Here is a 22910-nt window from a genome sequence, read left to right as displayed (position 1 = left end):
GTTATCGATTCAAAATTGAAACCACTAATATGTAGCTAGTTTATTTTAAACTTTATTTAGGGGGCCACGGTTTTTTCCACTTGCCGGAGTGATGTAGAATGTGATTTTTTTCTTTACACATAACGCAACTTTCATAAGGTCAAAAGAAACCATATCTCATGATCTCTTATGAAACCTACATAATCTTTGACCCCTAAGCAGATAGGGATTTCACAGAAGATTCGGAGATGTTGCTCAGAGGTCTAATTGAAATAATCCCCGGCCCCTTTTGCATGGGAGTCGTATTCCACATGGATACCCCAGTCGTGTATGGGCCTTGTATGTATTAGGAATAGTTTTGTGAAGGTTCTCACTGCGTTTATGTTATTTTGTATTTATTAACAACTGAATACTACAGGAAAATTGTTTCAGTAGTTGGTGATTTGTACTAATAATGTAGACCTCTGTCATTATGCCAAGTATGTATCTGTACATTTTGGGGTGGTTGGGAATGAGAAAGCTGACCAACTTGCAAAGTGGGCGGTCAGCTCCCGAGAACCCACAATATGCCTACTACCATATCGGGATTTATATTCTTTAGTAGGTCAGAGGATAGGAAAATGTTGGCAGTCCCAATGGGAGAATATTTTAACTAATCAGAAAATGCGCAGTATCACGTCATCAGTGTCTCATTGGATATGCCAAGGGGACAGGAAACGATGTGCAAATTGAAGATTATATATACAAGACTCACTCGTGGGTTCTTGATGTCTCGTGAAAATCCTCCGTTTTGCGATGACTGTACTGTGCCCTCGACTGTGAGACATTTGCTGGTTGAATGTTCCAGACTTGGGAATTTGAGACATAGGTTCCTGTCTTGGGGGCGTGACAGAGGGCAATTTTATTTTAGCTACAATTCTCGGAAAGGATTGTAATATAGAGCAGTTATATATATCTTTATATGGGAGACGGGCCTCCTCAACAAAATTTAGATCATACATAGAATGTCTATGTAAGAATTTATATATTTGAACAAATATATTTATATACATATATTTTTAAGATTTTTATATGAAATTTATTTTAGATTTAATTATTTTTTCTATTTAAATTTATTTCGGAGTCAATAACCTAGATGTTGTGACGCCAGTTTTAATATACATAATCAATCAATCACATGGAATTATATGTCGTATAGGCCTTGTGGGGTGTTGGTCACCGGGACGTACACACGAGTGGCTAGAGAGAGAGAGAGAGAGAGAGAGAGAGAGAGAAGAGAGAGAGAGATTTACTACATTGTTTATTGTTTGTGCATTTTCTGCACACAAGACAGATACCAAAATACTGTTTTGATGATTTGTGAGTGAAATGTCAAAATATTAATGCACAGAAAGTCGTAAGTAAGCTACTTTGAAATTACGACATGGAGTTATCCATGTCGTAATTTCAATTGCTATAGCTTTTATCCCAATGTGTTAGTCTGTACTCACGTAATGTGAAAATTTTTTTTATATCCACTCATACCACGAGTGCCTGTCGTATTCGTTTCAGGTACATCTTTTTTTCATTTATTTTAACTCATTATGTCATAAATCATAAGAAAACAGACGAGTACTCGGTTAGAATCGCAAAATTCCTTGCTAGTCCGAAAGTTCGAATAGTTACCATTGTGTTCTTTCAGGCAAATCTCAATAATAACCTCCCTTATATGGCTTATTTTATGAATGTGAGGTGTTTAATGCTATAGCAGCTCTATAAAATTCCGGCGAACGTATTAGCGAACTCACTATCAACAAAGCCGAGATGTATTTCATCGAAGCCATAGTATGTATATCGAGTTATAAAGTGTTACAAAAGGGATTTACATAAAATGAACGACGATGTATTATCATTGTAATTAACTTACGTGAGCCTAATGAAGCTAACATTCAGAATGCAGTCTCATGATTTAAATTTTCTCAATTATGTTAAAATGGGCTCTTCATTTCTAACGGTGTTTGAAATACGTTTCTGCCATTTGTCACACACAGCAAATTATTGACTAGAAATCCGGGCTCTGACTTAGAGTATCGTCTATTATTTTGGTGATACTCATAGATATATTAAGAGTATCGTCTATTATTTTGGTGATACTCATAGATATATTAATTCAGCAAGGTAGGTGTTGGGTAAAATCAACATAGGTTAAAGTACAAGAATGCCTCACTCGTTCTTTGTTACTAAATGCAACAAAAGCTTATCATTACAAAAAATTTATTTTATCTAGGTGAAGGTTTGTTTTTCTATGGTGTGCCGATTTTACCCCAAACCGGGCAACGATAAAAAGGCTAATAAGTGACAAGGAAAAGCTCAGCCTAACTTAAAATCACACTTTTTATTTTATTTTTTTTTTTTTCGATGAGCACTCAAGTAAAAAGGTGTAGGGTATTTTGTTTAATGTTACAATTTTAATATGAAAATTGCTAAGTTTCGTCAATTCATTAGTTTAAAAAACATCCAGGCCTAGGTCTATGTTACGATGGTTCCAGACAACTGGATCACCGTTATTCTCTCTCTCTCTCTCTCTCTCTCTCTCTCTCTCTCTCTCTTGCATTTGTATATTTTTATCTCTCTTCCTCGAAGGGGGAGGATGGGGGGGGTGGGGGGGGGGGAACCTTCAGTGCACCTCATACGGTGCACTGTCGGCATTACTTAAGGTTGCAGCGTCCCTTCGGTCCACAGCGGCAACCCCTTTAATTGCTTTTACTATACCTCAGTTCAGATTCTCTCTCTTCCGGCGTATAGACTTTCCACCCTCTTCCAACATTTGTTTCGTAGTGGAACTGCAAGGTTTTCCTTCCGTTACACCTTTAAAACCTTCATTCTTAATTTTCCTTCCAGCGCTGAATGACCTCATAGGTCCCAGCGCTTGGCGTTTTGACTTAATCTTATATTCTAATTCAAATTTCTCTATCTTCTCTCTCTGTAAACATTCGTTTGTCATCATCTCTAATGTCGTTCCCAAGCATTTTTCTCTCATTCCCTGTCCGCGGAAGAGTACTACATACCACAACGTTGCCGTGATATTTGTCAATGAATGTTAATTTTTCGGTGACAGATGAGCAGAAACAGACTTTAGTAAGACGTTATGACTTTATTATATGAATTATTTTTGTACATTCCTCAGATATCGGTCAGTTCAGTTTATACATTTTCTAAATCCGTTCATTTTGTAATGAATATCCACAATAAATAGTGGCATTACGTTCAGTGCTCGTTTTCACGACGGTCATAGGGAAGTAGGGTTATAAAGTAGCCTGTCATGCTGTGCAGCAGATTCTGTAAACTGATAATTAATGTAATGAGTTCGCATTGTTATCTTAAACAATACCGTGTAGAACCTGACACAGTAAAAAGGGTGGACAACCAGTACTAAGGATAAAAGAGAAAGAATTGCAGTATCCACGATATACGAAAAACAACCACAAATTCTTAAAGCATCATAAATAGTAAACTAGGATGTGGCAACTTTTCCACTATAGCGGTATCTGGCATCTTTTCCATATTTAAGTCGTTGGCCACCCATTGATAGAGGTTAGGCACTCATTATTTTTCCCTAAAGAAAACAGCAGGCAGTCTTCCCTATCTCGTTTATATCTTCTATCTGGATCAGTCTCGTTAAAGGTTGGCTTTATCTGGGAGTGACCATTTCATAAACTCTGTGTAGTTGGTCAAGTTTATGACGTTTGACTTTTCATGCAGGTTTCTTGGTTTCCATGACATTTTGAGGTGGTCAGATTTGTTCTGGGGATGAAAATCATGATTCCTTGCGTCGCAGTGACTTCTTGCTGCTGTCTCTTGAATAACTTCACCAATAAGCGATCCTTTTTTTTTTTTTTTTCTTTTTTATCACAAGTAGAATCATTCTCATATGAATAATTTGAGATAAAACTGTTCATTCATGAAATCAAGTCATTAATGTCAGCTGGTCGTGTTTGTTGCTTGGTCAGGTCAGTCAGGCATTAATAGGTCATCCTCGAATGTCTAAGATTACTTGCTCAAGTTACTGTTCTCCCGAAGGGGTGGGGCGGGGGCGGGGAGGGGGGGGGGGTGTTTAGTGCTCTCAGTGCAACTCACGTGGTGTATTGTTGGCATTACTTCAGGTTCATTGCAGCGTTCCTTCGGTCCCTTGCTGCAGCCCCTTTCATTCCTTTTACTGTACCTCCATTCATATTCTCTTTCTTTCATCTTGCTATCCAACCTCTCTTAACAGTTATTTCGTAGTGCAACTGCAAAGTTTTTCTTCTGTTACATCATTCAGTGCTGAATGACCTCATAGGTCATAGCGCTGGTCCTTTGGCCTGAATTCTGTATTCCATTCCATTTAAGTTTCAGTTCCCTAAATGAGTTAGCTTACTGTGATTCGGTCGTGATGATAGGATTGAGAGAAGCTTAGAATACTTTTTTGCAGGTGTGATAGTTGAAAGCTAACTGATGGAATAGGCTGATGTGAAATGCCTGATATTGTCTGATGACGTATCTTTATTTCTTCTCTCTCTCCCCCAGCATTTGCTGCTCTACCAGGCGGATGAACTCTGCAACTTTTCCCTAGCCTGCCGTGTGGGGACGAAATCGTGCTGCTAAGGTATGTAATCATGTTCACGGGTTTGTAGGAACGAGGATGTGTTCCGTTTGCCTTTACAATTTGGTCTCTGCTTGCTTGTTTCCCCCCCCCCCCCCCCCCCCCCCCCCACGTTTTTAGTGGTGGTAGGGGTTCGGGGGTTTGAAAAGTGCTTAAGTTTACTCCCATCTTGTTTGTGCAGGAAGCATTCCGATCTGTAGCGAGAAACCATCATGCGTAATCACAGATAAATTTGAGTTATTGATAATGGGCATATGACACATACGCAAAAGGAATCACAGTCATTCTTGGGGTCGGGGATGTTTTATCGTTGCAACGCTCACTTTCAAATAATTCGCAATATATAAAATTTTATATATATATATATACACACCTAACACCGGTTGCAAACGGGATGGTTGTCAGAAATAGCAGTTGGCGATATGAAAAGGTAAGTTGTTTCAACTTGAATGAAATCAAAGCTTTCATTAAACTTTGCCCCTGAAGATTTCTTATTGTTTGTTTAAATATTTACATTTTTTAAATGTACAATTAACATAGCATTGAGTAAGATTAGTTGTTAGACTACGTAAAAGGAGAACAATTGTATAACGTTATAGTCTCTTTTTTTCATATTTAATGGGGGTTCCTTTTCATCGGTTTTGTTAAAGTACGTGTGTAAAACATTGAAACGAAGTTGGCTCGGACACTGTAAATGTGAGACCTGATGAGACATTTCAACCGTATGCCTAAAGTATCTTGAGACAGAAAGCCTTCTCTTCAAAGAGAAACACATTCACGGAAGTTAATCGGGAAGTAATTGCCAAGGATCTCAAGTGAGCATTGCAATAGGCCAAACAATTTTTAAATTTTTGTTTCAGACTGCCTCATTTCTCCACCATGCTTACATGGTAAGGGTAATACAACTCGTTGTAACATGCAATTACTTATTTGTTATTAGTTGCCGTAATTTGTATTTTGACCTTTTGTGCTAAACCTTTTATAATGCAACGATGTACGTTTTCAAAATCCCATAAGCTTTCCCTGTAAATCCCGTTTTTTTTTCAAAGTTTTACGAAGTTTGTAGCAGTTCAACATGTCCTAATTTTTCTTAGCTTGAATAGCCTTCATTAATATACAGAATTTCAAAGAAAAATTTGCGAGATGCAGATTATTTTCATTTATACATCTCTGTATCTAAACCAGTAACGGTAAGAATAATTAGTTTATTTGCAACATAAGGTGACCATTCTTGATTTGATACACTCGGACAAGGTGGTCATAAATATTCCATTGTTTTGTAAAATACTGGAAATTTTTATAGTGGGTGAGCATATTGTCCTTATCCTTCTCACGAATAGCCACGAAAATTCCTTCAGTTTTCCACGAACCTGAGTTGATGAGAATGTGAAGTCAATTGTTTACTTCTTAACTGAAAGACAAAAAAAGGGGTTGTTTTACTCATTTCCAATACACGCTAGAATCTTGAATTCCGCAGCAAGTAGACTACGCTTGCATACTTAATACCTTACATTGCTTCATGACATTCGAGTTAAATGTGTGGTTGCAATATCCTAGACCCCTTATCATAATGTTCCACCCATTTCCAGAGTGCAATTTAATCGCGTGCTAAAATAATTGAAGGCTGCAGATATCTCGTGCACCTCAAAAGCTATGTCTGGAGGAGTTGGTGCCTTTCGATTATCCGTGATAGGTCACTTTTCTTTCATTGAAGAAGGCACTGTTGTAATAAAAAAAATTGAACTGTGAACTGTTAGGTCTCGTGTCTCGTTGAATGTAAGTTTGGATGTATGCAGGTATGAAAGATCTTTGATAGCTATGTGTTTTTCTCTAAAAGTGACCATAAAAATGAACGTACTAAGTTGTTAAAAAATCACTTCCAAGTGCTTATTTTGTTGGCTTATCATACAGAAATTTTGGCTACTGGAAAAAACTGTGTAAAACATTTAGTTGTTCGGAAATGAAATATTCCTAAGACAAGATCCACCTCGCCAAAAGAGAGTGAAATATGAACAGCCTGCTCGCTGGTATAAAAAAAGGATCTATTTATTATTCCATAGGAGCCTTTGATTGAATTATACAATTTCTCAGTTCCCCTTCCCCGACAACTCTTTTCATATTCAGTCTCTGTTGCTTAATCATAAGAGAGTAGCCTTTGACTCCTTGTTTTCAGGTTCATTCCTTTCGTCCGGCGTTTTAGTTCAAGGTCCCACCATTCGAAAAGCAAAAACGATTTTAGTCGTTTTCTTACTGAAATTCCAGCCACGATTATTAAACTCTATTGTCAATTTTAGGCTGAGTTTATATACCCCAGGATCAACTGGGGTATTCAGGTAGTTTTTTGTCTCGTCGTTGTGGTGAATTGTCAACCTATGGAAGCATTTTAACATTTATGTTTATCTTCAGACAAATGATTGAACTTTTTTTTAACCAAGGAGTTGATGTAATATTAGGTATAGTTGGTGGACAGGAAAAGATTCGAGGCTAAAAACAGTGAAGCAGCGGGTCAGTTAAAAACAATGTACTAATGCAAATCATAATGTATTATTGACGTGGTTGTGATCTGTTTATTCCAAAAGCCAGTCGAGCTTTTAATTTCGTGGAATCACATGAGATCAGTTCCAGAAGATTGATCTCAGAAAGCTTATCAGCCATTAACCACTATTTTCCCAGTCAAACTTGCCATACGAACAAACTAACAAAGCGAGAGTAATTTTGCATAAAAATCATTGCTTATAACTCGTGCTGGATTACGTTGATTATAATTTAACAAAGGCTAAGGTAGTTTTATAGCGACAAATGTATTTTAGAAAGTATAAATACAGTTTCATAACAACTAAATATTAAAAAATACTGAGAAAAGATTGGCGTTGATCAGCATGTAATTTTTTCCAATATATGCAGAACGAGCAAATTGTTTATAAATGGACAGTAATTGAATTATGGCATTTGATGTTTGTGAGAATGAGAAAATACAAACATTTACGCCTGAACTGCCATTTTGACTTAAGAATTTAAATAAAGTATAAACAGTGATGTTAGAATTGCTCAACCATAAAATAATCGCACAGGTTCTAGTATGATTTCTGGGAGAATATTAAGCGAGATATGCGAGATCTCATTTGATCATTTTTGGGTGCTATCACAACCTACTCTAAGAATTATATGTAGTGTGTATATATATTGTAAAGAACTGCTCATTCCCTTGAAAATATATTCTAACACTTTAAAAATGGCCTTGCCCGTAGGGATGAGAGTTACGACAAACAAAAATCTACGGCAGAAGGCCGATATTACTGAAACGGGAGGATTTTACATAACCCTGGACTCTCGTTTAAATGAACTGTATTTATATTCAAGTTACTGGTAGGTCCAGAAATTAATGATGGGGTAGATTGCACGTCCACTGGAACACGGAGCTGGAAAATGAACCAGACACAGAGATAGGAATTTGTGCAAAGCAGGTTATTTCAATGCAAGCGTTATTCCAAAGGGTTCCCAATTTTCTCCCACAATCAGGCACGGTATTTGTCGGCAAAGAGATTGTATTCTAGTATCAGTACTAATGCAGGGGACACGTAGGGAACGTTACACACTACTCGGTCTAGCATTCCATATTACAACTCACTCAAGGGGGCATGAAATGACTGGGAGCTTACACAGTAAGGACTATTACGTTGCTTGAATTAATCAGGGGGATGTTTACTAGCATTACAAGGGTATTAATCACAGCATTGAACCAAAATTGGGGAGTGAGAAGCTGAACAAAGAAGGGGAAAAGTCGCCTTTGGAGAATGAAATGAAATGTAGAGAATAAAATGAAATACAGGCAAGAGGCAAAAACGAACACTGACGACGCTAGAAATTACATCTCACAGTACCTGGAAATCCTTGGTCTGGTAGTCTTCTCTTCTGCTATTTCTGTGCACTATGGATGGTATAAGAACACTTGTGGTATCCCCCAGAGGCAGCAGGGGAGCAAAACGGGGTGAAGTGAAGTTAGCAGGGTTGGAGGAAGTTCTGAGTTAGAGCTGCTGTGGCCTCGTCCTTTGAAAATCTCAGCCTGGGGAAGCTCCTCTCTCATTTAGGTCACCTGTGGAGAGTAAATCTAGGCAGCCAATGGGAGCAAAGACGGGGTTTAGAGAGAATGAAGGCTTCCAGCTCACAGGGGCAACTTGAGCATATAGAATGAATTAACTTGTATTTCAGCTGCTTCTCTTCTTTCTCGTGCTTCTCTTTCCTTCTCCCTTTCGGCTGCCGTGTAGGCTCTCTCTGCAGCTTCTTTCATTTGATTGTTCATCCAATTTATCAGTTTTACGCCCTCCCACCCATGACTCTTCCGGCTTCAGTGAAGGCCCTGACCTCCTCCAGTGCTGCATTACTGGCCATGTTCTCAGCAGTAAAACGCTAGTAGTATAGCCTGAGAATGATAGGATGGAAGGCAGTTGCAAAAACTGCAAATGTTGCCAGGGCTATGTGAAATACTCAGTGCTATACCAGGGAAATAACAAAGATCCCTATGGCTGGAATATCTGCAGAAGCAGACGAGATGACAGCCAAAAGGCTGAAAATGTGCTCCACGTAGTGCGGAAATCTCATGCATGTGTTATATAATAATAAAATAAAATTGTAAATGCCTCACACAATTAGTGTAGGAATGGTAGCTGAAATAGACTGAATGAAATACACACTGGTGCGGAAAACTCACGCAGGCAACTTGGAAATATAAGTAAAGCAAATTGTAAATGCTTCACGAAATGGACGTGGGGACTGATTGTCTAAGACTCTAATAGCCTGCAAAAGAAATCCCCTCCAGTGCAGAAAACTCACGCAGGCGATGTAGAACCTTAAAATGCAGTCGTAAATCTAGATCCCGGTAAATAACAGTGCAACCAAGCTGTAATGGTCATGTAGGTAAATACTATGTACAGGCAGAAAACTCACGCTCACAAAAATCCTTATAAAATCTCTGTAAATACTGGCACTTAGTGCGGTGGAAAACTTAACACCGATAATGGATTTAGCAATGAATTTCGTAATAGCGGAAACCTCAACGAGAGTACTGGGTTGTAATGGGATTTGTAAATGCCAGTTCAACTTGCTTGTAAATAACATAAAAAAAGGAATTTTGCCACCTATTCAGGGAAAGCCCAATGCAGTTGATAAAATAGAAATGGATATATGTAGCTTTTCTAATTTTCGAAATATTTGCATATAAATCACGATAAATAGAAAAAAAACCACGTTCGGTCAACTTTGACTCTACTGAAATGGTCGAAAAACGCAATTGTAAGCTAAAACTCTTATATTTTAGTAATATTCAATCATTTACCTTCATTTTGCAACAAATTGGAAGTCTCTAGCACAATATTTCGATTTATGGTGAATTTATGAAAAAAACTTTCCTTCCCTTTGCACGCGGATTCTCCGCCATAAATCTCCGAAATGCGTACATCGCATTCTCGGAAAATTTGCTCCGTTTCATATTAGGCATTTCATAGAGTTTTATATATGAAAATGTGCGCAATTTCATGTAGAATAAAAGGAAAAATATTTGAAGGTTGTAGCTTTTCTAATTTCCGAAATAATTGCATATAAAAAAATTTATAAACAAATTTCGACATTTGGTCAACTTTAACTCGTCCGAAATGGTCGAAAACTGCAATTGTAAGCTAAAATTCTTACAGTATCGTAATATTCCATCATTTAACTTCATCTTGAAACAAATTCGAAGTCTCTATAACAATATTTAGATTTATGGGGAATTTAAAAAAAAAAATTTATTTTTTACGTCCGAGCGTTACGAATTCATGCATCATTTTGTGATAATATTTTCTCTGTGTTGCTTTTATCGTTTTACAATGGGTTATATACCAAAATGATCGAAATTTAGTGTACATTACAACGAAAAAAAAGTAACTTGTTACCTTTAACCGTTTTGCGCTCAGCGCGATTTGAATACAATTATATATGAAATTTCGTTTTTGCACTATCATATATTGCATTATTTATATATGATAATGATAATTGTTTTCATTTCTGATGGTTGCATACTAAACTTCAGCCAATGACAAAAAAAGGAGCCAAAAATGAACTCTTAATCTTGAAAACTAAGCACACTGTGTTTTTTTGAAAAAAATATTTTTTCCGCTTCCACGCTCACTCCGAAACACCTCCGGCACACGGGAGACAATTTTTTTTTTACCGCTTCGGCGATTAAGGGTTAATGTCAACCTTGTTTTTTCCTACAATAACACACTAAAAGGAATATTAATAAAAAATGGCCCCAGAGAAAACAACAACATAATATATAAAATTCCATGTATGGATTGTCCCTCATTTTATCTCGGACAGTCTAGCAAAGGCCTAGAAGTAAAGCTAAGCCAGCATAAATATTCTGTAAAAACTGGGCGAGTATGCGACATTATAGCTAGGTCCAAAAGAGCTAGGCCCCCAAAAGAGCTAGTACAATTGAGCTAGTGCGACAAAATGGCTAGTTCCATAATAGCTAGTACCAAAATCGCTAATGTGACAAAATAGCTAGTTATACATTTGAGCTGGTACAAAAAGAGCTGTTTACCAAAATAACTAGTTTCAAGAAAATGGAGTGTTATTTTTACTTCATTTTTTCTTTTAATCTTTTTCTTATCTATGGAGTAAAAAGTTAGCAGTATTCCCCCCTTCATCATGGAAGTTATAAAGTCCCAGAAAGGAAAAGATTTACTTAGCTACGATGGATAATTGTACCGAAAAAATACAACGAACAAAACCAGCCAGAACTGGAGATGTGTAATGAAGGATTGTAGAGGAACATTGAAAACTGCGCCGAACTACCAAGGAAGATGTGAAGTAAAAATTGGACAAGAACATAATCATGCCCCAAATCCCTCGAGGCAAAGTGTTAGAATTGCTATAGGGAAAATGAATGAGCAAGCTTCAAATTGTAGTGCATCACCACGAAGAGTTATTGCTGCTGTAGTACAAGAGCTGGATGACGAAGCAATGGCTAATGTCCCTAAAAAAAGAGCGCTCCAAAAACGTATTCAACGTAGACGTAAGGTTGAAGGCCATTTTCCTGAACCTTTATCAATTAACGAATTGATAATTCCAGAAGAATTTAAAACTTTTACTATAAACGGAAATACAGAACCCTTCTTACTGAGTGATGTAACAAGCGATTCAAAATGAATAATCATATTTGCAAGCCAGCATATGCTCGATCAACTTGCTAATTCAAAAATATGGATGTGTGATGGCACTTTCAAAGTCGTTCCTAGAATATTTTATCAATTATATACTATCCATGTTGTTAGAGAAAACTTTCTTTTACCCTGTGTTTATGTTATGATGCCTGATAAGGCTCAGTCAACGTATGAACGAGTATTTCAGATTTTGAAAGACAAACGCCCAGACTGTGACCCTGAAAACGTAACCTTAGATTTTGAAAAGTCTGCTATCAATGCTTTCATGACAGTGTATCCTGATGCAAACATAAATGGATGTTTCTTTCATCTATCACAGTCAATATGGAGAAAAATACAAATCACGGGATTATCAAATAGCTATATATCTGATGCCAACTGCCGTCTTTATTGCAAGATGCTGGCTGCTTTGGCGTTTCTAAATCCAGATGAAGTGACAGATGCATTCGAAGAGCTAAATGAAGACCTCGAACGTCTACAATTGGATGAAGAAATGCAAATATTATATGACTTTTTCGAAGACACATACATTGGTAGACGACAGAGAAGAGGAAGAAGGATACCCTTATTTCCCGTCGCATTGTGGAACGTCCGGGAAAGAACACAAAACGACAGAACAAGGACAAATAACAAGTTAGAGGGATGGCATCGTGCTATTCAGGGAATGTATGACACTGCTCATCCAACCGTATGGCGCTTTTTTCAAGGAATTAAAAAAGAAGAAGCACTTCAGAGAAGCAATCTAATTGCGTATATCAGTGGGCATTAATTACCTGTCAAAAGAAAGACTAAGGAAATTAACGATAAACTGAAAAACTTGATTAGCAAGCACACAAATAATGATATATCTACTAAAGATTTTTTACGAGGAATAAGCTATAACATAACATATTAAAGGTTGAAGTTTTATTTGTTTTTTAACATTTTCCAGTTAAAAATAATAAATATGATGAGACAGAAGAAAATTTATGTATTACTTTCTACCTCAGTAATCAACGTAAACACACACACACACACACACAGTTTTAGCAACACTACATTTTCTCGAAACAAGAAGCTATTTTGGTTAACAGCTCTTTTAAACCAGCTCAAATGTACTACTAGCTATTTTGTCACAATAGCGATTTTGGTACTAGCTATTATGGAACTAGCTATTTTGTCGCACTAGCTCAATTGTAATAGCTCTTTTGGGCCTAGCTCTTTTGGATCGCTCCCAACTGGGCAAACATCTAATGCAATATTCATTCATTTAAGTGAAAACAACCACCGAATAAATTGGGTTGGTAGTTCAGTAATTGCAAGGTCAAGAGATGTCTTATCACGAAATCTTTTAGAATCTGCTTTAATACAACTTACTTTTCATTGTAATTTCAATGTTAGTCGTGGCCTTTTTCATTCAGACCCTTGTATTTGTAACATGTTTAAGAATGACCTCAAAGATATAATTACAGACTTAAATAAAAATCAGTTGCCTTAGAGTTATCTTCGTAATGTATGTCTGACATGTATTGTGAATATGGTTTTGTTTACCAAGTTCTGAATAGCTGTCACCTATAATCCTTTAATTGTCTTGTCCTTGTATCTGAGATGATTGTCTTAAACCTTTAATTGCACCCATTGTTTATGCCTGTTTGGGAAGGTTACTCATCTTCCAGGTGTGTCGGATTCTAGGTACTAATCTCTTTATAATCCCTATCTGTCAGTTATACGAATCTTCTTGTATTGTGTTTTCCCTCATGTATGCCAGTTTCTGCTTAGTAAAGGACGTTTAACGTTGAAAGGTCTCGCAGATACTCCATCGTTTATTTTTCCTTTGTGGCATATATCTTTATTTATGGATTTTATCACGTTCCTAACGTTCGTGATTCAGTTATATATCTATAATATCTATATAAATATATATATATATATATATTATACATATATACTTTTAGGGCATAGTTTTTCTCTTATACAATTTTCGTTAAAAGCAATTGCTTTAGTGGCATCAATAAGTTTCTTGCAGGTATCTTCATACCGACGAAGTTTTCTCCGATTCTCGTTCGTCAATTTCTGGTGAAAAATACTCAGACTTCCCTCTTCCATTTATTGAATTTCTAGCCGCGACAACTGTTTCGCCTTGATAATGCCATAAGTCGAAACAGCTGTCGTGACAAAATTTAATAAATGGAAGAGGGAAGTCTGAGTATTTTTCACCAGAAATTGACGAATGAGAATCGGAAAAAACTTCATCGGTATGAAGATACCTGCAAGAAACTTATTGATGCCACCAAAGCAATTGTTTTTAATGAAAACACACACACACACACACACACACACACACACACACACACACACACACACACACACATATATATATATATATATATATATATATATATATATATATATATATATATATATATGTATCCTAGATTTGAAATTATATAAAATATAAACGATATATGGACACGAGGAAAGAGAAGCAACGGATTGCAAGAGTTCCTTTCATCAGACAAACTACATACAACTGAAAAAAGGATGATAAGTTTTTACAAAAAAGCAACTAAGATGAAAGGTGTAAAAAACTATTTATTGGACACAAAAGTCATTATATCATTATGATCTTTGGATGAGGAACGACTCTCCTTGAATAAGTATTGCATTTGCCAAGTAGAGGCTGAGGATGCTAACAATAATTACAGATAATTTTTAGTTTTTCTTTTGAATCTCCTAACATCTTGTGCTGAAGAGGCTTAAGGTTACACAGACATGGACTTGATTTGATATTTTTTCTTTTCGGGACCAATGTCATTATTCACTTACCGATTGTTCCCATAGTAATATAAGAAGATAGTAAAATAATATTATTTCTTGAAACCTTTTGAATTCTGTATTAATATAGCTAGCAAATGAAAATAATGATAATTCAAGTTCAGGTCTACATGCCCTTGTCTCAATTCTGCGCAAGATGCTCGAGGATATTTGAACAAGAAACTGAAGATTATCAGTAAGTCTTATTTATGGCCTCACCTTCTCTCTCTCTGGCTAATATAGTACCTGCCATAATCCAGGGCAGTTATGCCTCATGGAAGATCAACCTCAAATTTAGTGACCTTTGTATGCAACCAATAGTTTATTGTTGCTTCATATTTTTTAAAACAAATTCTTTGTGAATGCCTTTTCTTTTTCATTGCAAATGACTACGAGGAAAGGCTAGAGATCTTGTACGCCGTTGTTTCATGGCCATTACTCTCTCTCTCTCTCTCTCTCTCTCTCTCTCTCTCTCTCTCTCTCTCTCTCTCTCTGGGCACACACAAAGATGTGCCCCGAAGATGTGTTGAATATACGAAAGTACTTGGCACGCTGTCGTTTCTTTTCAAGTCTTTCCTGTGGCTTGAACAGATTATATATATATATATATATATATATTATATATATAGATATATATATATATATATATATATATATATATATATTTGTATTGTATGTATATATATTCGTTATGCCATGATTTTTTTTTATTACTGAACATTTAACTTTTACTTGTATGTTTCCGTTTTTTATCTTACTAAAAACACCTTATTTAAGGTAAACTTTAGGTGTTAGTATTAATATAGAAACAGAGAAAACCATTACTATATATTTAAGATGGAAATAATAAAAAGAACATATGTACATGAATTACCATTCAGAAATAATACAATGATCTAATATTAACAGCTTAGCTCAACTATAACATGTATGACACCCGTAGCACAACCCTATACTATTGATATTATGAAAACTAGTTTGGAGAATATAAGAGCCTGAGTAATAAATGGTATTTACAATGTTTAACAGACCCCCAGAAGTAGTTACCCATGTAAACACAGACCAGTGAATCTAACTGTACAAGATATCCACTTGTGTTGTTAAATAGACAAGAGGATACCAAACTTCAAAGTGAAGGAAACGAAAAGGGCAGGGAGCTGTCATGTCACCAGAGGCCTTTCAGAGAAACTATTTACATCACAAAAAATTTACGAATTACTTTTATATATAGATTACCAATAAGAAATGAGATGAACAAACCCTAACGTATATGCACTTATGTCAGTGTACACACGCACACACATATAATATGTATATTATATAATAAACACTGGTATTCACCTTTGACAGTCAGTCAATCTCTCGCTTCCAGGTTATTGAAACCCATCCATTCTAACCATCTATCTGTCTATGTATTTGTACTCTGTTTTGGAATATTCGCTTCCTATTTTATCATATTTTCAGCATTTAAAAGTACTTTTTTTATTTATTTTGTTTTTTATCAATCTCTTTTATTGTCAGCTTCGAGGGGTGACCTTTGCAGTATTTCATCCTCTGTGTATATATAAAAAAGAAAAAAAAAATAACACATCCTTCAACTTCATATTGCACAAGTTGCACACGACACACGTCACATGTTATTAATTCTAGTTTCCCCGGACTTGCTGCGACTATGTTGCGTCCCGAAACTTAACAAATTTCGGTGTTTTATTAAGATTCTGTGGTAAGAAGAATGTTGTCATTTTGGAGCCGAATGACATAATTATTTTCAAAATAGCATGCTGATGTATTCTTTATATTGTCATAAATTAGTTTTTGTTGATCTGAGCGGCAAAACACGCAGTCAGAGAAGTAAAGAAGTGATGTTGTTGGATATACTATTACATATTCTTTAATTCACACACACAAACGATATATATATATATATATATATATATATATATATATATATATATATATTATATATAGTAGAGAGAGAGAGAGAGAGAGAGAGAGAGAGAGAGAGAGAGAGAGAGAGAGAGAGAGAGAATGCAACATTACAAAACATAGACCTCTTTATTTCATTGTATTATCTATCTTCTTTAATTTACTACATATATGTACGATGCCTTATCCCATACGGATTTTTCTTGATCCAAGGAGACATAACCATACCTAAGTATCCTTCATCACTATGATTTTTTTCGGTTTACGATGACTCGTTAAGAGAAAAGTGAAATAATAAAAGCACTATTAATAAAACAAGCACCCGTTGTCGAGAGAAGGTAATAGTCGAAATAAACAAAGGTTTTTACTCTACATACATAAAGAGGGCAGTCAGATATCATGTTTATAGATATTTATTTGACATTATCAAATTCAGACGAAAAGAAAAGACTAGCTCTATTACCGAATAGTGCATATTGTTTGATATTGTGTGACTCACTTTCAGAATTATAATGAATATAAATATTCGATAGGTAGTATTTAAGATAAAAGGAAGTCACACACACACACACACACACACACACACACACACACACACACACACACACACTATACCTGTTGGTCCCTAAAAATCTCGACATCAACAGCCACAGCCATGTGACACCAGTCTAATTGAATAAAGAATTAGCCCTACGCTCTCAATTACAGTCGTTCGGAAAGATAAGCAACAATATTGACAGAATAACGCTAAACAGCGTTAACTGTTTGTTCTTATTGTCTTGACTAACACATCCATAACTGTTTAAACTCCGTAGGGGGCGTAGTGCCGTCAGTGCACCTCTTGCGGTGCATTGTAGACATTACTTAAGGTTCTTTGCAGCGTGCCTTCGGCCCCTAGCTGCAACCACTTTCATTCCTTTGGCTGCATCCCATTTCATATTCTCTTTCCTCCATCTTACTTTCCACCCTCTCTTAACAATTGATTCATAGTGCAACTGCTTTGAGGTTTCCCTCCTGGTCCACCTAGCAACCCGCCATGTCAGTTTCCGTTTCAGCGCCGAATGGCGTCATAGGTTTCAGTGCTTGGGCTTTGGCCTAAATTCCAAATTCAATTCAACTCGAGTCATAACTGTTTAAACTCAAAAGAAGAAAGAGCTAAAAGGGAAATCAAAGGAAAAACTTTCGTATATCTCAATTTCGTTTATCTGAATCTTTCAGCAGAATGTTCAAAATAAAGAGTGAATGTTAAAAGTAATCACGTGAACTGAGTAAATAGTGAACTTTCTATTCCTTAGTCGTTGGGACAAACTTTCTATTCCTTAGTCGTTGGGACATTCCATTACTGAAGACCGATAATGTCCATCAAGGTTACGTGCTCCAAAGTCTTAGTTAAGAGTCCAAGGAATGATTTTAATGGTTAGGGTTGGTTTTCACTTCAGTGATATAGGTTGCTTAGGGTTAGTACAGGACTGATGCATTCAAACCGTCGAACATTTTCACTTAGCAACTATTAGCTCATATTTCACCGTTGCATTTTGTATATCTTTACGTTAACATATGTGAACTAAACGCAGTGTGATCATTCAGTATGTAGGAATCTAAAATACAAATACTCGACGTTGTTGAACAAAGTTTTCCACGAAATAATTATATATCCTAGATTTTTCCATGGAATAATGATATCCTGGAATCTTTTATAACATAGTTCCCTTCATCTTTGTCTCCGTACGAGGGTAGTTTAATTTCGTTTTATCCAACATAATTATAAACGCAATATTTCAGCCAACCGAAGGTCTATAAATCTGGAATATTAAGTTTCAATTATTAACACTGACCTGACATTCATTGTCTACAGTTACAGTGGACTCTAATTATTCTATAGTCTAAACGAAAAGTCTCCACATTGAGCCAATCTGTTTTTGCATTCAACATAAATGTTCGTATCTTTTCCAGGTGGGTAAAATTTGAAAACGTTTGCGAGTCTCTTCAGCTAGAGATGTAATTCATTTTTAACTGCTAGATTTTCAACAAAACAATTGTCGAGCGGGCAACATACAATCTCTTATATCGTCAAAGCTGAAAAGAAAAAAACTTAAGTGGAAATAATATTAACGAAATAGAACAAGGTCGTACTGAAAAGGGAGAGAAACCATTTTCCTCAGTTCCATTCTGTTTATCGGACGAAATTCTAAATTCATTGTGAGCAGGGAGAGCAATTACTTCGCAGGTTGCCAAAAGGGAAAATAAGGAAGTTCTGGAGAGTTCTGAATCTAATGAAGCTTATTGAACAGTTTCTCAAGATGGACTGACGATAATAAGGTTTAACAGCTTGGTTAAGCTATTTTTCAGTGGTAAGAAAACAAAAGCGGATTCAATTATCACTTCGCGGGACATTAAGATATGTATTCCTTGTTCCGTTATGTACCCAGGTGTTAGAGTTAATAAATTTATTAGCTTACTCAATTATTGCATTTGATAAACTAGAATTGGAATTACACACACACACACACACACACACACACACACATTACACACACACACACACACATATATATATATATATATATATATATATATATATATATATATATATATATTTATGTATGTATATTGTGTTAACTTTACAATTACCAAAGGACTATTGTCTCGTTTCGCTTTGATATTCTGGCTGATTTCCAGCGTGCGTTGGTTATTAGACATCTTAGTCATATTTTCTCAAATTATCTTTTAATTTTAAACATCATTTAGAGAACACACGTAAACAAAGGCAGTAGATAGATAACAGATTTGAGCTATTGTTGTGAAGCTGAAAAGCAGTGATTAGAACATGGATGTATGCAAAGAAAGATGTCAGAGTAAAAATGCGTATGATTTACCCACTGAGAAGCGTGAAAATAACAAAAGACTAGTATTGTGTTTGTGTGTGTCTGTGTGTGTGTGTGACGGACATTTTTAATATAGGGCCAAGTCTGAAAGAAAAAGAAATTACAAGAGCAAGTAAACATTTCACTGACCGCTGAACACCGAAGACAGGACTAAGGAATAAAGGGAGACAGAAGACACGACAGATTCCAAAAGCTAGGTAGGAGAAGCACATAATCTCAGGATTAAATAAGGGACGAGTTGGCCTCAACGCGAGGAAGCATTTTCAATGAAGCTGGGTCTCGAGTTCACGTTGTATTCCACAACTTTAATGGCAACTGAATCATATGTTACATGTTTTATGAATATTCTATGTAAAGAAAGATGTCATCACTAATCTTTAGATGTAGAATAATGAAAATCACTGGCTTTGATTATTTTAACTGTAAATTAGTGAAAAGTAAAGAAAAATTCATAAGTTGGCTTAAATGATAAGGATAATGAAGCAACTACAATAATTTCGACATATTTTCATAACAATAATTTAAATTTGATGAGAGCAATTTGGCTAACGATGACCTGAAAGACTTTATTTTCATGAAGTTCAAAGAGAAATGAAAGTCAAAAGTACAAGAAAAAAGACGGAGAAGACCTGCAGTGATGGACTATGATCCTTCTCAACGGAAACTTATCCCCATATTTCCTTATTCTCATTTGTTTCCTTCCAAAGTTTCATCATAAAACTTCGCCGTCTGCCAATACTTTCAAGCTTCTGGCTAACTATACATCGTATATCAACACGAACAAAAACCGGAAAAAAATTCTATTGAATATCTTGTCCCAGCTATATTTCATGGGTGTAAAACTCTCAAATTCAAATTTAACGGGGTAGAGGTTAACTTGTGTTCACATGGGAAAAAAAGGAGCTTTTATTTACTTGGTGAAGCTTAAGAACATACAGAGCAAGGTAATTGCTTTTGTTTGAAGAAGAAAAATAGTACTGAGGGAAAACGTACTGAGCGGTGATGGTCATTTTTAGTTTTAAGGCAAGAACAACTATCGTTAAAGAAGAGGAAAAAACAGGTTCATACACATCAGTGGGAATGGTTACTTTTGTCCGCTGTGTTCCTAATGAAAGACCTCTCTTCCCTACTCCGCTGATTGTAATGAGCGAAGGCCAATACTTTGGAAGAAGTAAAACGCTGTGGCCTGGCAATGTTTCGACACTTTTCCATTAATTAATGCACAGCCGCACACTCACACTAACACACACACACACACACAAAACATGTTATATTTATTAGGAATGGAAGATAGATAAGACTTACACATGTTACCTTTCTCGTAGGATTGTAGTACCATCAGTGAACCTCATGCATTACACTGTAGGCATGACATGAGATTCTTTGTAGCGTCGCTTTGGACCTTAGCTGCATCCTCCTTCGTTCCTTTTGAACTTTACCTCTGTTCATATTTTCTTTCTACTATTTCTCGTTGTGCAGCTTTTACACTTTTAACACCTTTTCACTCTCAATTTACTTCTCGGCGCAGAATGACCTCTTAGGTCCTAGAGCTTGGGCGTAGTCCTAAATTTTATTTATACTCTATTACATTCCTACACATTACTTTATATATATATATATATATATATATATATATATATATATATATATATATATATATTGTGACGGAGTGCCAAGTATCTGGTTGCCATTCACCAATTGTTACCTCACAAAAGCCAGACACCTGAACCCTCATCACAGGTACTAAACGACTGAATACTCTAAAGGCAACAGTGATCCCTTAACAACTTACCAGTATTGCAGAAAATCAGACTAAGTTCATCAAAACAGGTGTGAGGTAATCTTGTAAGTAATTAGATTAATCAAAGGGCATCACTCTATCGACAACTTTAAAAGTCTAAGTATTTCTCTGATTTCAGAAGTCTAAGTAATTCCCTGGTTCTAAGTCACTTCAAGTAAATTGAAGGAAAACAGATGAATTACCACTCTATGTTTCTACCTAACATCAATATAATCAAATGCAAATATACTGGTGTAAGAAAAAGAAAATACTTATAAAAATTTTAAATACAAAAATTTATTCTTAAACTCAAAATTTATAAGTGAAATTCACAATATCAGGGAAAATTACTGTTACTTGAAAACAAAGTAAAGTTTAATTAATTCTTGAATCAATTAAGTAAAATTAAATCAAAATTAATTTATCACAATATTCAAGAAAATGAATTCAATCAAATTTCAAAAGTGTTAGGCAATAATTGAAATTTGGAAATTAATTCACAAGTGCTAAACAATAATAAAACTTGAAAAGAATTCTAAGTAAATGCAAATTAATTCGCAAGTGTTAAATATAATTAAATGTGCAATGATTAATTAATGAAAATAACTAAGTCAATTAAATTGTGAATGCAAATGAAAATACAGATGAATGTGGAAAATATCGAAATTTCAAAAAGTATTAATCACACAGAATATAAAATAAAAAGGCACACTTCAATACGAAAATGGACAAAGGCACAAAACATAAAAATCACTTCAAATGAATAAACACAAAACACAAAAATTTGCAATGTATAAAAGTGTAAATCTTTTCACTCAAAACATTGTAACCATCAGTCATCAGTTTTTACCAAACCTTTGTAACCATCAGTTATTAGTTATTAGTTTTTACCTAACCACTGTTCCTATCAGTTATTAGTTGCAACTAATAAAAATATAACACACTTTACCTTTTTGGCATACCAATTTCTTTCTTTCTTGCTGCAGCTTGTTTCACACTTTCACAAAACCAGGCGCCGTTACAACAACAATGTTTGTTCAGATTCCACAAAAAACTAAATAATACTAAATAAACTCTAAGAAATATCAAATCTGAAATTTACAAATTACGGTTTGAGTCTTTAAGCCCAAATGAAAAACTTCTCCCCTATGGAAGCTGGACAGGGGAGATGACAAAACGTTTTGGGCAATAATTCTTCCAGAAGCTTCGAAATCTTACGCAACTTTACATACAAAATGTGTAATCTGCGCAGAATCCCAAAACACAATGAAGGCTCGGGCTCGCTTATCAAACGCGTTGACAGATTTTGAAAAACAACTCTAGCTTTAAATGGACAAATATATTCTCTCTCTTTCTACATTCTACGTTATATATTCTTTTACAATATGTTATGCGAAATCTGAACACACATTTTAAACATCCTAACTCTAAGCTATCTAGGAATCTGAAAAAATGTTGCACAATTCTACATAACATTTTATACAGTCAAAGAGGGGATATATATACATATATATAAATAATATATGAGAGAGAGAGAGAGAGAGGAGAGAGAGAGAGAGAGAGAGAGAGAGCGAGCTCTTAAGTAGCATTTGATTTCATTCTCCACCTTTCATTGGATCTGTAAATTCAAATTTGGCAGACAAATAAATCTGCGAATTAGTGCAGACTGAAGTCTGTTGAAAATAGATTTTTGAAGCAATGATTTTCCTCTCAGCGCTTACCCT

The 22910-nt window shown here is 35.5% G+C and overlaps 1 long non-coding RNA gene across 1 annotated transcript in view; it reads left to right on the top strand.

The window, feature by feature from the left end:
• Positions 1 to 4604, top strand: part of LOC135196677 (uncharacterized) — a 102510-nt gene extending 97906 nt beyond the window's left edge. Inside the window, exon 4 of the long non-coding RNA XR_010310518.1 lies at positions 4525 to 4604. This is a non-coding gene — a long non-coding RNA (uncharacterized LOC135196677). The remainder of the gene's footprint in view (positions 1 to 4524) is intronic.
• The last annotated feature ends 18306 nt before the right edge of the window (positions 4605 to 22910 follow it).

The sequence above is a fragment of the Macrobrachium nipponense genome, chromosome 11 (genome assembly GCF_015104395.2).
Source record: "Macrobrachium nipponense isolate FS-2020 chromosome 11, ASM1510439v2, whole genome shotgun sequence".
Classification (NCBI taxonomy): Eukaryota; Metazoa; Arthropoda; class Malacostraca; order Decapoda; family Palaemonidae; genus Macrobrachium; species Macrobrachium nipponense.
The sequence above is the reverse complement of the archived record's forward strand: the minus strand, read 5'-3'. Positions and strand labels throughout refer to the sequence as shown.